The sequence below is a fragment of the Poromitra crassiceps genome (genome assembly GCF_964638095.1).
Source record: "Poromitra crassiceps genome assembly, contig: HAP1_SCAFFOLD_302, whole genome shotgun sequence".
In the NCBI taxonomy this organism is placed as follows: domain Eukaryota; kingdom Metazoa; phylum Chordata; class Actinopteri; order Beryciformes; family Melamphaidae; genus Poromitra; species Poromitra crassiceps.
The window spans coordinates 137,010-151,321 of NW_028152099.1; positions in this window are offsets into that span (position 1 = coordinate 137,010).

Below are 14,312 nucleotides of genomic sequence, written 5' to 3' on the forward strand. Positions count from 1 at the left end.
CGGTCTTAGCCTCTCTGGTCTCAACACTCTGTCTGATTTTGGATTTTTTTTTTTTTTTTTAATCAGACTTGACACCAGAGAGGCTGAATACCGCACTGAGTCAATGCGGTCTTAGCCTCTCTGGTCTCAACACTCTGTCTGATTTTGGATTTTTTTTTTTTTTTTTTCCAAAATCAGACTTGACACCAGAGAGGCTGAATACCACACTGAGTCAATGCGGTCTTAGCCTCTCTGGTGTCAACACTCTGTCTGATTTTGGATTTTTTTTTTTTTTTTTCCAAAATCAGACTTGACACCAGAGAGGCTGAATACCGCACTGAGTCAATGCGGTCTTAGCCTCTCTGGTCTCAACACTCTGTCTGATTTTGGATTTTTTTTTTTTTTTTTCCAAAATCAGACTTGACACCAGAGAGGCTGAATACCGCACTGAGTCAATGCGGTCTTAGCCTCTCTGGTGTCAACACTCTGTCTGATTTTGGATTTTTTTTTTTTTTTTCAAAAATCAGACTTGACACCAGAGAGGCTGAATACCGCACTGAGTCAATGCGGTCTTAGCCTCTCTGGTCTCAACACTCTGTCTGATTTTGGATTTTTTTTTTTTTTTTTCCAAAATCAGACTTGACACCAGAGAGGCTGAATACCGCACTGAGTCAATGCTGTCTTAGCCTCTCTGGTGTCAACACTCTGGCTGATTTTGGATTTTTTTTTTTTTTTTTTCCAAAATCAGACTTGACACCATAGAGGCTGAATACCGCACTGAGTCAATGCGGTCTTAGCCTCTCTGGTGTCAACACTCTGTCTGATTTTGGATTTTTTTTTTTTTTTTTCCAAAATCAGACTTGACACCAGAGAGGCTGAATACCGCACTGAGTCAATGCGGTCTTAGCCTCTCTGGTCTCAACACTCTGTCTGATTTTGGATTTTTTTTTTTTTTTTTCCAAAATCAGACTTGACACCAGAGAGGCTGAATACCGCACTGAGTCAATGCGGTCTTAGCCTCTCTGGTGTCAACACTCTGCCTGATTTTGGATTTTTTTTTTTTTTTTTCAAAAATCAGACTTGACACCAGAGAGGCTGAATACCGCACTGAGTCAATGCGGTCTTAGCCTCTCTGGTGTCAACACTCTGTCTGATTTTGGATTTTTTTTTTTTTTTTTCCAAAATCAGACTTGACACCAGAGAGGCTGAATACCGCACTGAGTCAATGCGGTCTTAGCCTCTCTGGTGTCAACACTCTGCCTGATTTTGGATTTTTTTTTTTTTTTTCCAAAATCAGACTTGACACCAGAGAGGCTGAATACCGCACTGAGTCAATGCGGTCTTAGCCTCTCTGGTGTCAACACTCTGTCTGATTTTGGATTTTTTTTTTTTTTTTTCCAAAATCAGACTTGACACCAGAGAGGCTGAATACCGCACTGAGTCAATGCGGTCTTAGCCTCTCTGGTGTCAACACTGTCTGATTTTGGATTTTTTTTTTTTTTTTCCAAAATCAGACTTGACACCAGAGAGGCTGAATACCGCACTGAGTCAATGCGGTCTTAGCCTCTCTGGTCTCAACACTCTGTCTGATTTTGGATTTTTTTTTTTTTTTTCCAAAATCAGACTTGACACCAGAGAGGCTGAATACCGCACTGAGTCAATGCGGTCTTAGCCTCTCTGGTCTCAACACTCGGTCTGATTTCGGATTTTTTTTTTTTTTTTTCCAAAATCAGACTTGACACCAGAGAGGCTGAATACCGCACTGAGTCAATGCGGTCTTAGCCTCTCTGGTCTCAACACTCTGTCTGATTTTGGATTTTTTTTTTTTTTTTTTCCAAAATCAGACTTGACACCAGAGAGGCTGAATACTGCACTGAGTCAATGCGGTCTTAGCCTCTCTGGTGTCAACACTCTGTCTGATTTTTGATTTTTTTTTTTTTTTCCAAAATCAGACTTGACACCAGAGAGGCTGAATACCGCACTGAGTCAATGCGGTCTTAGCCTCTCTGGTCTCAACACTCTGTCTGATTTTGGATTTTTTTTTTTTTTTTCCCAAAATCAGACTTGATACCAGAGAGGCTGAATACCGCACTGAGTCAATGCGGTCTTAGCCTCTCTGGTGTCAACACTCTGTCTGATTTTGGATTTTTTTTTTTTTTTTCCAAAATCAGACTTGACACCAGAGAGGCTGAATACCGCACTGAGTCAATGCGGTCTTAGCCTCTCTGGTCTCAACACTCTGTCTGATTTTGGATTTTTTTTTTTTTTTTTCCAAAATCAGACTTGACACCAGAGAGGCTGAATACCGCACTGAGTCAATGCGGTCTTAGGGCCTGTGTCCACCTGGCGTCTTTTCCTCAGGTCCAGCGTCTATTTTCAATTGTTTCCAATGGGAGGAGAGCGTATGCGAGCGCACACGGACGTGTAGAGAAAGTGCAGAGCGCCCAGCGTCTTTTTTCGGCGTTTTTGTGCGCCGACTCCCAGCGCTTCCAGCTGAAAATATTTTAACTTTTCAGAAAGACGCTGGTGTCGGCTGCTCCTTTTCTGGTAACTAATCATATGGAAAAACTATCGCAACAGAGACAGAACGGCTCAATTGTGGGAGCAGATCGGCTAGACACTTAATATTTCTGGTGAGTGTTGTGCTTACTGCTTTTAATAGCGTAGCCTACCTGTGTTGTTAGCTTGCTAGCTGTCAGCTATCAAGCTGAACTAACGTTACTTGCAGACTGCTTCCTTGTATATTGTGCGCTGGGATCAGCATTCCCCAGCGCATTCCCAGCGTTTAACGTCAGAAAAAGACGCTAGGTGTACACAGGCCCTTAGCCTCTCTGGTGTCAACACTCTGTCTGATTTTTGATTTTTGATTTTTTTTCCAAAATCAGACTTGACACCATAGAGGCTGAATACCGCACTGAGTCAATGCGGTCTTAGCCTCTCTGGTGTCAACACTCTGTCTGATTTTGGATTTTTTTTTTTTTTTTTCCAAAATCAGACTTGACACCAGAGAGGCTGAATACCGCACTGAGTCAATGCGGTCTTAGCCTCTCTGGTCTCAACACTCTGTCTGATTTTGGATTTTTTTTTTTTTTTTTCCAAAATCAGACTTGACACCAGAGAGGCTGAATACCGCACTGAGTCAATGCGGTCTTAGCCTCTCTGGTGTCAACACTCTGCCTGATTTTGGATTTTTTTTTTTTTTTTTCAAAAATCAGACTTGACACCAGAGAGGCTGAATACCGCACTGAGTCAATGCGGTCTTAGCCTCTCTGGTCTCAACACTCTGTCTGATTTTGGATTTTTTTTTTTTTTTTTTTTCCAAAATCAGACTTGACACCAGAGAGGCTGAATACCGCACTGAGTCAATGCGGTCTTAGCCTCTCTGGTGTCAACACTCTGTCTGATTTTGGATTTTTTTTTTTTTTTTTTCCAAAATCAGACTTGACACCAGAGAGGCTGAATACCGCACTGAGTCAATGCGGTCTTAGCCTCTCTGGTGTCAACACTCTGTCTGATTTTGGATTTTTTTTTTTTTTTTTCAAAAATCAGACTTGACACCAGAGAGGCTGAATACCGCACTGAGTCAATGCTGTCTTAGCCTCTCTGGTGTCAACACTCTGTCTGATTTTGGATTTTTTTTTTTTTTTTCCAAAATCAGACTTGACACCAGAGAGGCTGAATACCGCACTGAGTCAATGCGGTCTTAGCCTCTCTGGTCTCAACACTCTGTCTGATTTTGGATTTTTTTTTTTTTTTTTTTCCAAAATCAGACTTGACACCAGAGAGGCTGAATACCGCACTGAGTCAATGCGGTCTTAGCCTCTCTGGTGTCAACACTCTGTCTGATTTTGGATTTTTTTTTTTTTTTTTTCCAAAATCAGACTTGACACCAGAGAGGCTGAATACCGCACTGAGTCAATGCGGTCTTAGCCTCTCTGGTGTCAACACTCTGTCTGATTTTGGATTTTTTTTTTTTTTTTTCCAAAATCAGACTTGACACCAGAGAGGCTGAATACCGCACTGAGTCAATGCGGTCTTAGCCTCTCTGGTCTCAACACTCTGTCTGATTTTGGATTTTTTTTTTTTTTTTTTTCCAAAATCAGACTTGACACCAGAGAGGCTGAATACCGCACTGAGTCAATGCGGTCTTAGCCTCTCTGGTGTCAACACTCTGTCTGATTTTGGATTTTTTTTTTTTTTTTTTCCAAAATCAGACTTGACACCAGAGAGGCTGAATACTGCACTGAGTCAATGCGGTCTTAGCCTCTCTGGTGTCAACACTCTGTCTGATTTTGGATTTTTTTTTTTTTTTTTCCAAAATCAGACTTGACACCAGAGAGGCTGAATACCGCACTGAGTCAATGCGGTCTTAGCCTCTCTGGTCTCAACACTCTGTCTGATTTTGGATTTTTTTTTTTTTTTTTTTCCAAAATCAGACTTGACACCAGAGAGGCTGAATACCGCACTGAGTCAATGCGGTCTTAGCCTCTCTGGTGTCAACACTCTGTCTGATTTTTTTTTTTTTTTTTTTTTTTTTTCCAAAATCAGACTTGACACCAGAGAGGCTGAATACAGCACTGAGTCAATGCGGTCTTAGCCTCTCTGGTCTCAACACTCTGTCTGATTTTAATTTTTTTTTTTTTTTTCCAAAATCAGACTTGACACCAGAGAGGCTGAATACAGCACTGAGTCAATGCGGTCTTAGCCTCTCTGGTCTCAACACTCTGTCTGATTTTAATTTTTTTTTTTTTTTTCAAAAATCAGACTTGACACCAGAGAGGCTGATACCGCACTGAGTCAATGCGGTCTTAGCCTCTCTGGTGTCAACACTCTGTCTGATTTTTTTTTTTTTTTTTTTTTTTTTTCCAAAATCAGACTTGACACCAGAGAGGCTGAATACCGCACTGAGTCAATGCGGTCTTAGGGCCTGTGTCCACCTGGCGTCTTTTCCTCAGGTCCAGCGTCTATTTTCAATTGTTTCCAATGGGAGGAGAGCGTATGCGAGCGCACACGGACGTGTAGAGAAAGTGCAGAGCGCCCAGCGTCTTTTTTCGGCGTTTTTGTGCGCCGACTCCCAGCGCTTCCAGCTGAAAATATTTTAACTTTTCAGAAAGACGCTGGTGTCGGCTGCTCCTTTTCTGGTAACTAATCATATGGAAAAACTATCGCAACAGAGACAGAACGGCTCAATTGTGGGAGCAGATCGGCTAGACACTTAATATTTCTGGTGAGTGTTGTGCTTACTGCTTTTAATAGCGTAGCCTACCTGTGTTGTTAGCTTGCTAGCTGTCAGCTATCAAGCTGAACTAACGTTACTTGCAGACTGCTTCCTTGTATATTGTGCGCTGGGATCAGCATTCCCCAGCGCATTCCCAGCGTTTAACGTCAGAAAAAGACGCTAGGTGTACACAGGCCCTTAGCCTCTCTGGTGTCAACACTCTGTCTGATTTTTGATTTTTGATTTTTTTTCCAAAATCAGACTTGACACCATAGAGGCTGAATACCGCACTGAGTCAATGCGGTCTTAGCCTCTCTGGTGTCAACACTCTGTCTGATTTTGGATTTTTTTTTTTTTTTTTCCAAAATCAGACTTGACACCAGAGAGGCTGAATACCGCACTGAGTCAATGCGGTCTTAGCCTCTCTGGTCTCAACACTCTGTCTGATTTTGGATTTTTTTTTTTTTTTTTCCAAAATCAGACTTGACACCAGAGAGGCTGAATACCGCACTGAGTCAATGCGGTCTTAGCCTCTCTGGTGTCAACACTCTGCCTGATTTTGGATTTTTTTTTTTTTTTTTCAAAAATCAGACTTGACACCAGAGAGGCTGAATACCGCACTGAGTCAATGCGGTCTTAGCCTCTCTGGTCTCAACACTCTGTCTGATTTTGGATTTTTTTTTTTTTTTTTTTTCCAAAATCAGACTTGACACCAGAGAGGCTGAATACCGCACTGAGTCAATGCGGTCTTAGCCTCTCTGGTGTCAACACTCTGTCTGATTTTGGATTTTTTTTTTTTTTTTTTCCAAAATCAGACTTGACACCAGAGAGGCTGAATACCGCACTGAGTCAATGCGGTCTTAGCCTCTCTGGTGTCAACACTCTGTCTGATTTTGGATTTTTTTTTTTTTTTTTCAAAAATCAGACTTGACACCAGAGAGGCTGAATACCGCACTGAGTCAATGCTGTCTTAGCCTCTCTGGTGTCAACACTCTGTCTGATTTTGGATTTTTTTTTTTTTTTTCCAAAATCAGACTTGACACCAGAGAGGCTGAATACCGCACTGAGTCAATGCGGTCTTAGCCTCTCTGGTCTCAACACTCTGTCTGATTTTGGATTTTTTTTTTTTTTTTTTTCCAAAATCAGACTTGACACCAGAGAGGCTGAATACCGCACTGAGTCAATGCGGTCTTAGCCTCTCTGGTGTCAACACTCTGTCTGATTTTGGATTTTTTTTTTTTTTTTTTCCAAAATCAGACTTGACACCAGAGAGGCTGAATACCGCACTGAGTCAATGCGGTCTTAGCCTCTCTGGTGTCAACACTCTGTCTGATTTTGGATTTTTTTTTTTTTTTTTCCAAAATCAGACTTGACACCAGAGAGGCTGAATACCGCACTGAGTCAATGCGGTCTTAGCCTCTCTGGTCTCAACACTCTGTCTGATTTTGGATTTTTTTTTTTTTTTTTTTCCAAAATCAGACTTGACACCAGAGAGGCTGAATACCGCACTGAGTCAATGCGGTCTTAGCCTCTCTGGTGTCAACACTCTGTCTGATTTTGGATTTTTTTTTTTTTTTTTTCCAAAATCAGACTTGACACCAGAGAGGCTGAATACTGCACTGAGTCAATGCGGTCTTAGCCTCTCTGGTGTCAACACTCTGTCTGATTTTGGATTTTTTTTTTTTTTTTTCCAAAATCAGACTTGACACCAGAGAGGCTGAATACCGCACTGAGTCAATGCGGTCTTAGCCTCTCTGGTCTCAACACTCTGTCTGATTTTGGATTTTTTTTTTTTTTTTTTTCCAAAATCAGACTTGACACCAGAGAGGCTGAATACCGCACTGAGTCAATGCGGTCTTAGCCTCTCTGGTGTCAACACTCTGTCTGATTTTTTTTTTTTTTTTTTTTTTTTTTCCAAAATCAGACTTGACACCAGAGAGGCTGAATACAGCACTGAGTCAATGCGGTCTTAGCCTCTCTGGTCTCAACACTCTGTCTGATTTTAATTTTTTTTTTTTTTTTCAAAAATCAGACTTGACACCAGAGAGGCTGATACCGCACTGAGTCAATGCGGTCTTAGCCTCTCTGGTGTCAACACTCTGTCTGATTTTGGATTTTTTTTTTTTTTTTTTTCCAAAATCAGACTTGACACCAGAGAGGCTGAATACCGCACTGAGTCAATGCGGTCTTAGCCTCTCTGGTCTCAACACTCTGTCTGATTTTTGATTTTTTTTTTTTTTTTCCAAAATCAGACTTGACACCAGAGAGGCTGAATACCGCACTGAGTCAATGCGGTCTTAGCCTCTCTGGTGTCAACACTCTGTCTGATTTTGGATTTTTTTTTTTTTTTTCAAAAATCAGACTTGACACCAGAGAGGCTGAATACCGCACTGAGTCAATGCGGTCTTAGCCTCTCTGGTCTCAACACTGTCTGATTTTGGATTTTTTTTTTTTTTTTTTCCAAAATCAGACTTGACACCAGAGAGGCTGAATACCGCACTGAGTCAATGCGGTCTTAGCCTCTCTGGTGTCAACACTCTGTCTGATTTTGGATTTTTTTTTTTTTTTTCCAAAATCAGACTTGACACCAGAGAGGCTGAATACCGCACTGAGTCAATGCGGTCTTAGCCTCTCTGGTCTCAACACTCTGTCTGATTTTGGATTTTTTTTTTCTTTTTTCCAAAATCAGACTTGACACCAGAGAGGCTGAATACCGAACTGAGTCAATGCGGTCTTAGCCTCTCTGGTGTCAACACTCTGTCTGATTTTGGATTTTTTTTTTTTTTTTTCCAAAATCAGACTTGAAACCATAGAGGCTGAATACCGCACTGAGTCAATGCGGTCTTAGCCTCTCTGGTGTCAACACTCTGTCTGATTTTGGATTTTCTTTTCTTTTTCCAAAATCAGACTTGACACCAGAGAGGCTGAATACTGCACTGAGTCAATGCGGTCTTAGCCTCTCTGGTGTCAACACTCTGTCTGATTTTGGATTTTTTTTTTTTTTTTTCCAAAATCAGACTTGACACCAGAGAGGCTGAATACCGCACTGAGTCAATGCGGTCTTAGACTCTCTGGTCTCAACACTCTGTCTGATTTTGGATTTTTTTTTTTTTTTTTTCCAAAATCAGACTTGACACCAGAGAGGCTGAATACCGCACTGAGTCAATGCGGTCTTAGCCTCTCTGGTGTCAACACTCTGTCTGATTTTTTTTTTTTTTTTTTTTTTTTTTCCAAAATCAGACTTGACACCAGAGAGGCTGAATACAGCACTGAGTCAATGCGGTCTTAGCCTCTCTGGTCTCAACACTCTGTCTGATTTTAATTTTTTTTTTTTTTTTCAAAAATCAGACTTGACACCAGAGAGGCTGATACCGCACTGAGTCAATGCGGTCTTAGCCTCTCTGGTGTCAACACTCTGTCTGATTTTTGATTTTTTTTTTTTTTTTTTCCAAAATCAGACTTGACACCAGAGAGGCTGAATACCGCACTGAGTCAATGCGGTCTTAGCCTCTCTGGTCTCAACACTCTGTCTGATTTTGGATTTTTTTTTTTTTTTTCCAAAATCAGACTTGACACCAGAGAGGCTGAATACCGCACTGAGTCAATGCGGTCTTAGCCTCTCTGGTGTCAACACTCTGTCTGATTTTGGATTTTTTTTTTTTTTTTCAAAAATCAGACTTGACACCAGAGAGGCTGAATACCGCACTGAGTCAATGCGGTCTTAGCCTCTCTGGTCTCAACACTGTCTGATTTTGGATTTTTTTTTTTTTTTTTTCCAAAATCAGACTTGACACCAGAGAGGCTGAATACCGCACTGAGTCAATGCGGTCTTAGCCTCTCTGGTGTCAACACTCTGTCTGATTTTGGATTTTTTTTTTTTTTTTCCAAAATCAGACTTGACACCAGAGAGGCTGAATACCGCACTGAGTCAATGCGGTCTTAGCCTCTCTGGTCTCAACACTCTGTCTGATTTTGGATTTTTTTTTTCTTTTTTCCAAAATCAGACTTGACACCAGAGAGGCTGAATACCGAACTGAGTCAATGCGGTCTTAGCCTCTCTGGTGTCAACACTCTGTCTGATTTTGGATTTTTTTTTTTTTTTTTCCAAAATCAGACTTGAAACCATAGAGGCTGAATACCGCACTGAGTCAATGCGGTCTTAGCCTCTCTGGTGTCAACACTCTGTCTGATTTTGGATTTTCTTTTCTTTTTCCAAAATCAGACTTGACACCAGAGAGGCTGAATACTGCACTGAGTCAATGCGGTCTTAGCCTCTCTGGTGTCAACACTCTGTCTGATTTTGGATTTTTTTTTTTTTTTTTCCAAAATCAGACTTGACACCAGAGAGGCTGAATACCGCACTGAGTCAATGCGGTCTTAGCCTCTCTGGTCTCAACACTCTGTCTGATTTTGGATTTTTTTTTTTTTTTTTTTCCAAAATCAGACTTGACACCAGAGAGGCTGAATACCGCACTGAGTCAATGCGGTCTTAGCCTCTCTGGTGTCAACACTCTGTCTGATTTTGGATTTTTTTTTTTTTTTTTTCCAAAATCAGACTTGACACCAGAGAGGCTGAATACCGCACTGAGTCAATGCGGTCTTAGCCTCTCTGGTGTCAACACTCTGTCTGATTTTGGATTTTTTTTTTTTTTTTTCCAAAATCAGACTTGACACCAGAGAGGCTGAATACCGCACTGAGTCAATGCGGTCTTAGCCTCTCTGGTCTCAACACTCTGTCTGATTTTGGATTTTTTTTTTTTTTTTTTTCCAAAATCAGACTTGACACCAGAGAGGCTGAATACCGCACTGAGTCAATGCGGTCTTAGCCTCTCTGGTGTCAACACTCTGTCTGATTTTGGATTTTTTTTTTTTTTTTTTCCAAAATCAGACTTGACACCAGAGAGGCTGAATACTGCACTGAGTCAATGCGGTCTTAGCCTCTCTGGTGTCAACACTCTGTCTGATTTTGGATTTTTTTTTTTTTTTTTCCAAAATCAGACTTGACACCAGAGAGGCTGAATACCGCACTGAGTCAATGCGGTCTTAGCCTCTCTGGTCTCAACACTCTGTCTGATTTTGGATTTTTTTTTTTTTTTTTTTCCAAAATCAGACTTGACACCAGAGAGGCTGAATACCGCACTGAGTCAATGCGGTCTTAGCCTCTCTGGTGTCAACACTCTGTCTGATTTTTTTTTTTTTTTTTTTTTTTTTTCCAAAATCAGACTTGACACCAGAGAGGCTGAATACAGCACTGAGTCAATGCGGTCTTAGCCTCTCTGGTCTCAACACTCTGTCTGATTTTAATTTTTTTTTTTTTTTTCAAAAATCAGACTTGACACCAGAGAGGCTGATACCGCACTGAGTCAATGCGGTCTTAGCCTCTCTGGTGTCAACACTCTGTCTGATTTTGGATTTTTTTTTTTTTTTTTTTCCAAAATCAGACTTGACACCAGAGAGGCTGAATACCGCACTGAGTCAATGCGGTCTTAGCCTCTCTGGTCTCAACACTCTGTCTGATTTTTGATTTTTTTTTTTTTTTTCCAAAATCAGACTTGACACCAGAGAGGCTGAATACCGCACTGAGTCAATGCGGTCTTAGCCTCTCTGGTGTCAACACTCTGTCTGATTTTGGATTTTTTTTTTTTTTTTCAAAAATCAGACTTGACACCAGAGAGGCTGAATACCGCACTGAGTCAATGCGGTCTTAGCCTCTCTGGTCTCAACACTGTCTGATTTTGGATTTTTTTTTTTTTTTTTTCCAAAATCAGACTTGACACCAGAGAGGCTGAATACCGCACTGAGTCAATGCGGTCTTAGCCTCTCTGGTGTCAACACTCTGTCTGATTTTGGATTTTTTTTTTTTTTTTCCAAAATCAGACTTGACACCAGAGAGGCTGAATACCGCACTGAGTCAATGCGGTCTTAGCCTCTCTGGTCTCAACACTCTGTCTGATTTTGGATTTTTTTTTTCTTTTTTCCAAAATCAGACTTGACACCAGAGAGGCTGAATACCGAACTGAGTCAATGCGGTCTTAGCCTCTCTGGTGTCAACACTCTGTCTGATTTTGGATTTTTTTTTTTTTTTTTCCAAAATCAGACTTGAAACCATAGAGGCTGAATACCGCACTGAGTCAATGCGGTCTTAGCCTCTCTGGTGTCAACACTCTGTCTGATTTTGGATTTTCTTTTCTTTTTCCAAAATCAGACTTGACACCAGAGAGGCTGAATACTGCACTGAGTCAATGCGGTCTTAGCCTCTCTGGTGTCAACACTCTGTCTGATTTTGGATTTTTTTTTTTTTTTTTCCAAAATCAGACTTGACACCAGAGAGGCTGAATACCGCACTGAGTCAATGCGGTCTTAGACTCTCTGGTCTCAACACTCTGTCTGATTTTGGATTTTTTTTTTTTTTTTTTCCAAAATCAGACTTGACACCAGAGAGGCTGAATACCGCACTGAGTCAATGCGGTCTTAGCCTCTCTGGTGTCAACACTCTGTCTGATTTTTTTTTTTTTTTTTTTTTTTTTTCCAAAATCAGACTTGACACCAGAGAGGCTGAATACAGCACTGAGTCAATGCGGTCTTAGCCTCTCTGGTCTCAACACTCTGTCAGATTTTAATTTTTTTTTTTTTTTTCAAAAATCAGACTTGACACCAGAGAGGCTGATACCGCACTGAGTCAATGCGGTCTTAGCCTCTCTGGTGTCAACACTCTGTCTGATTTTTGATTTTTTTTTTTTTTTTTTCCAAAATCAGACTTGACACCAGAGAGGCTGAATACCGCACTGAGTCAATGCGGTCTTAGCCTCTCTGGTCTCAACACTCTGTCTGATTTTGGATTTTTTTTTTTTTTTTCCAAAATCAGACTTGACACCAGAGAGGCTGAATACCGCACTGAGTCAATGCGGTCTTAGCCTCTCTGGTGTCAACACTCTGTCTGATTTTGGATTTTTTTTTTTTTTTTCAAAAATCAGACTTGACACCAGAGAGGCTGAATACCGCACTGAGTCAATGCGGTCTTAGCCTCTCTGGTCTCAACACTGTCTGATTTTGGATTTTTTTTTTTTTTTTTTCCAAAATCAGACTTGACACCAGAGAGGCTGAATACCGCACTGAGTCAATGCGGTCTTAGCCTCTCTGGTGTCAACACTCTGTCTGATTTTGGATTTTTTTTTTTTTTTTCCAAAATCAGACTTGACACCAGAGAGGCTGAATACCGCACTGAGTCAATGCGGTCTTAGCCTCTCTGGTCTCAACACTCTGTCTGATTTTGGATTTTTTTTTTCTTTTTTCCAAAATCAGACTTGACACCAGAGAGGCTGAATACCGAACTGAGTCAATGCGGTCTTAGCCTCTCTGGTGTCAACACTCTGTCTGATTTTGGATTTTTTTTTTTTTTTTTCCAAAATCAGACTTGAAACCATAGAGGCTGAATACCGCACTGAGTCAATGCGGTCTTAGCCTCTCTGGTGTCAACACTCTGTCTGATTTTGGATTTTCTTTTCTTTTTCCAAAATCAGACTTGACACCAGAGAGGCTGAATACTGCACTGAGTCAATGCGGTCTTAGCCTCTCTGGTGTCAACACTCTGTCTGATTTTGGATTTTTTTTTTTTTTTTTCCAAAATCAGACTTGACACCAGAGAGGCTGAATACCGCACTGAGTCAATGCGGTCTTAGCCTCTCTGGTCTCAACACTCTGTCTGATTTTGGATTTTTTTTTTTTTTTCCAAAATCAGACTTGACACCAGAGAGGCTGAATACCGCACTGAGTCAATGCGGGCTTAGCCTCTCTGGTGTCAACACTCTGTCTGATTTTGGATTTTTTTTTTTTTTTTTCCAAAATCAGACTTGACACCAGAGAGGCTGAATACCGCACTGAGTCAATGCGGTCTTAGCCTCTCTGGTCTCAACACTCTGTCTGATTTTGGATTTTTTTTTTTTTTTTTCCAAAATCAGACTTGACACCAGAGAGGCTGAATACCGCACTGAGTCAATGCGGTCTTAGCCTCTCTGGTGTCAACACTCTGTCTGATTTTGGATTTTTTTTTTTTTTTTCAAAAATCAGACTTGACACCAGAGAGGCTGAATACCGCACTGAGTCAATGCGGTCTTAGCCTCTCTGGTCTCAACACTCTGTCTGATTTTGGATTTTTTTTTTTTTTTTCCAAAATCAGACTTGACACCAGAGAGGCTGAATACCGCACTGAGTCAATGCTGTCTTAGCCTCTCTGGTGTCAACACTCTGTCTGATTTTGGATTTTTTTTTTTTTTTTTTCCAAAATCAGACTTGACACCATAGAGGCTGAATACCGCACTGAGTCAATGCGGTCTTAGCCTCTCTGGTGTCAACACTCTGTCTGATTTTGGATTTTTTTTTTTTTTTTTCCAAAATCAGACTTGACACCAGAGAGGCTGAATACCGCACTGAGTCAATGCGGTCTTAGCCTCTCTGGTCTCAACACTCTGTCTGATTTTGGATTTTTTTTTTTTTTTTTCCAAAATCAGACTTGACACCAGAGAGGCTGAATACCGCACTGAGTCAATGCGGTCTTAGCCTCTCTGGTGTCAACACTCTGCCTGATTTTGGATTTTTTTTTTTTTTTTTTCAAAAATCAGACTTGACACCAGAGAGGCTGAATACTGCACTGAGTCAATGCGGTCTTAGCCTCTCTGGTGTCAACACTCTGTCTGATTTTGGATTTTTTTTTTTTTTTTTCCAAAATCAGACTTGACACCAGAGAGGCTGAATACCGCACTGAGTCAATGCGGTCTTAGCCTCTCTGGTCTCAACACTCTGTCTGATTTTGGATTTTTTTTTTTTTTTTTAATCAGACTTGACACCAGAGAGGCTGAATACCGCACTGAGTCAATGCGGTCTTAGCCTCTCTGGTCTCAACACTCTGTCTGATTTTGGATTTTTTTTTTTTTTTTTTCCAAAATCAGACTTGACACCAGAGAGGCTGAATACCACACTGAGTCAATGCGGTCTTAGCCTCTCTGGTGTCAACACTCTGTCTGATTTTGGATTTTTTTTTTTTTTTTTCCAAAATCAGACTTGACACCAGAGAGGCTGAATACCGCACTGAGTCAATGCGGTCTTAGCCTCTCTGGTC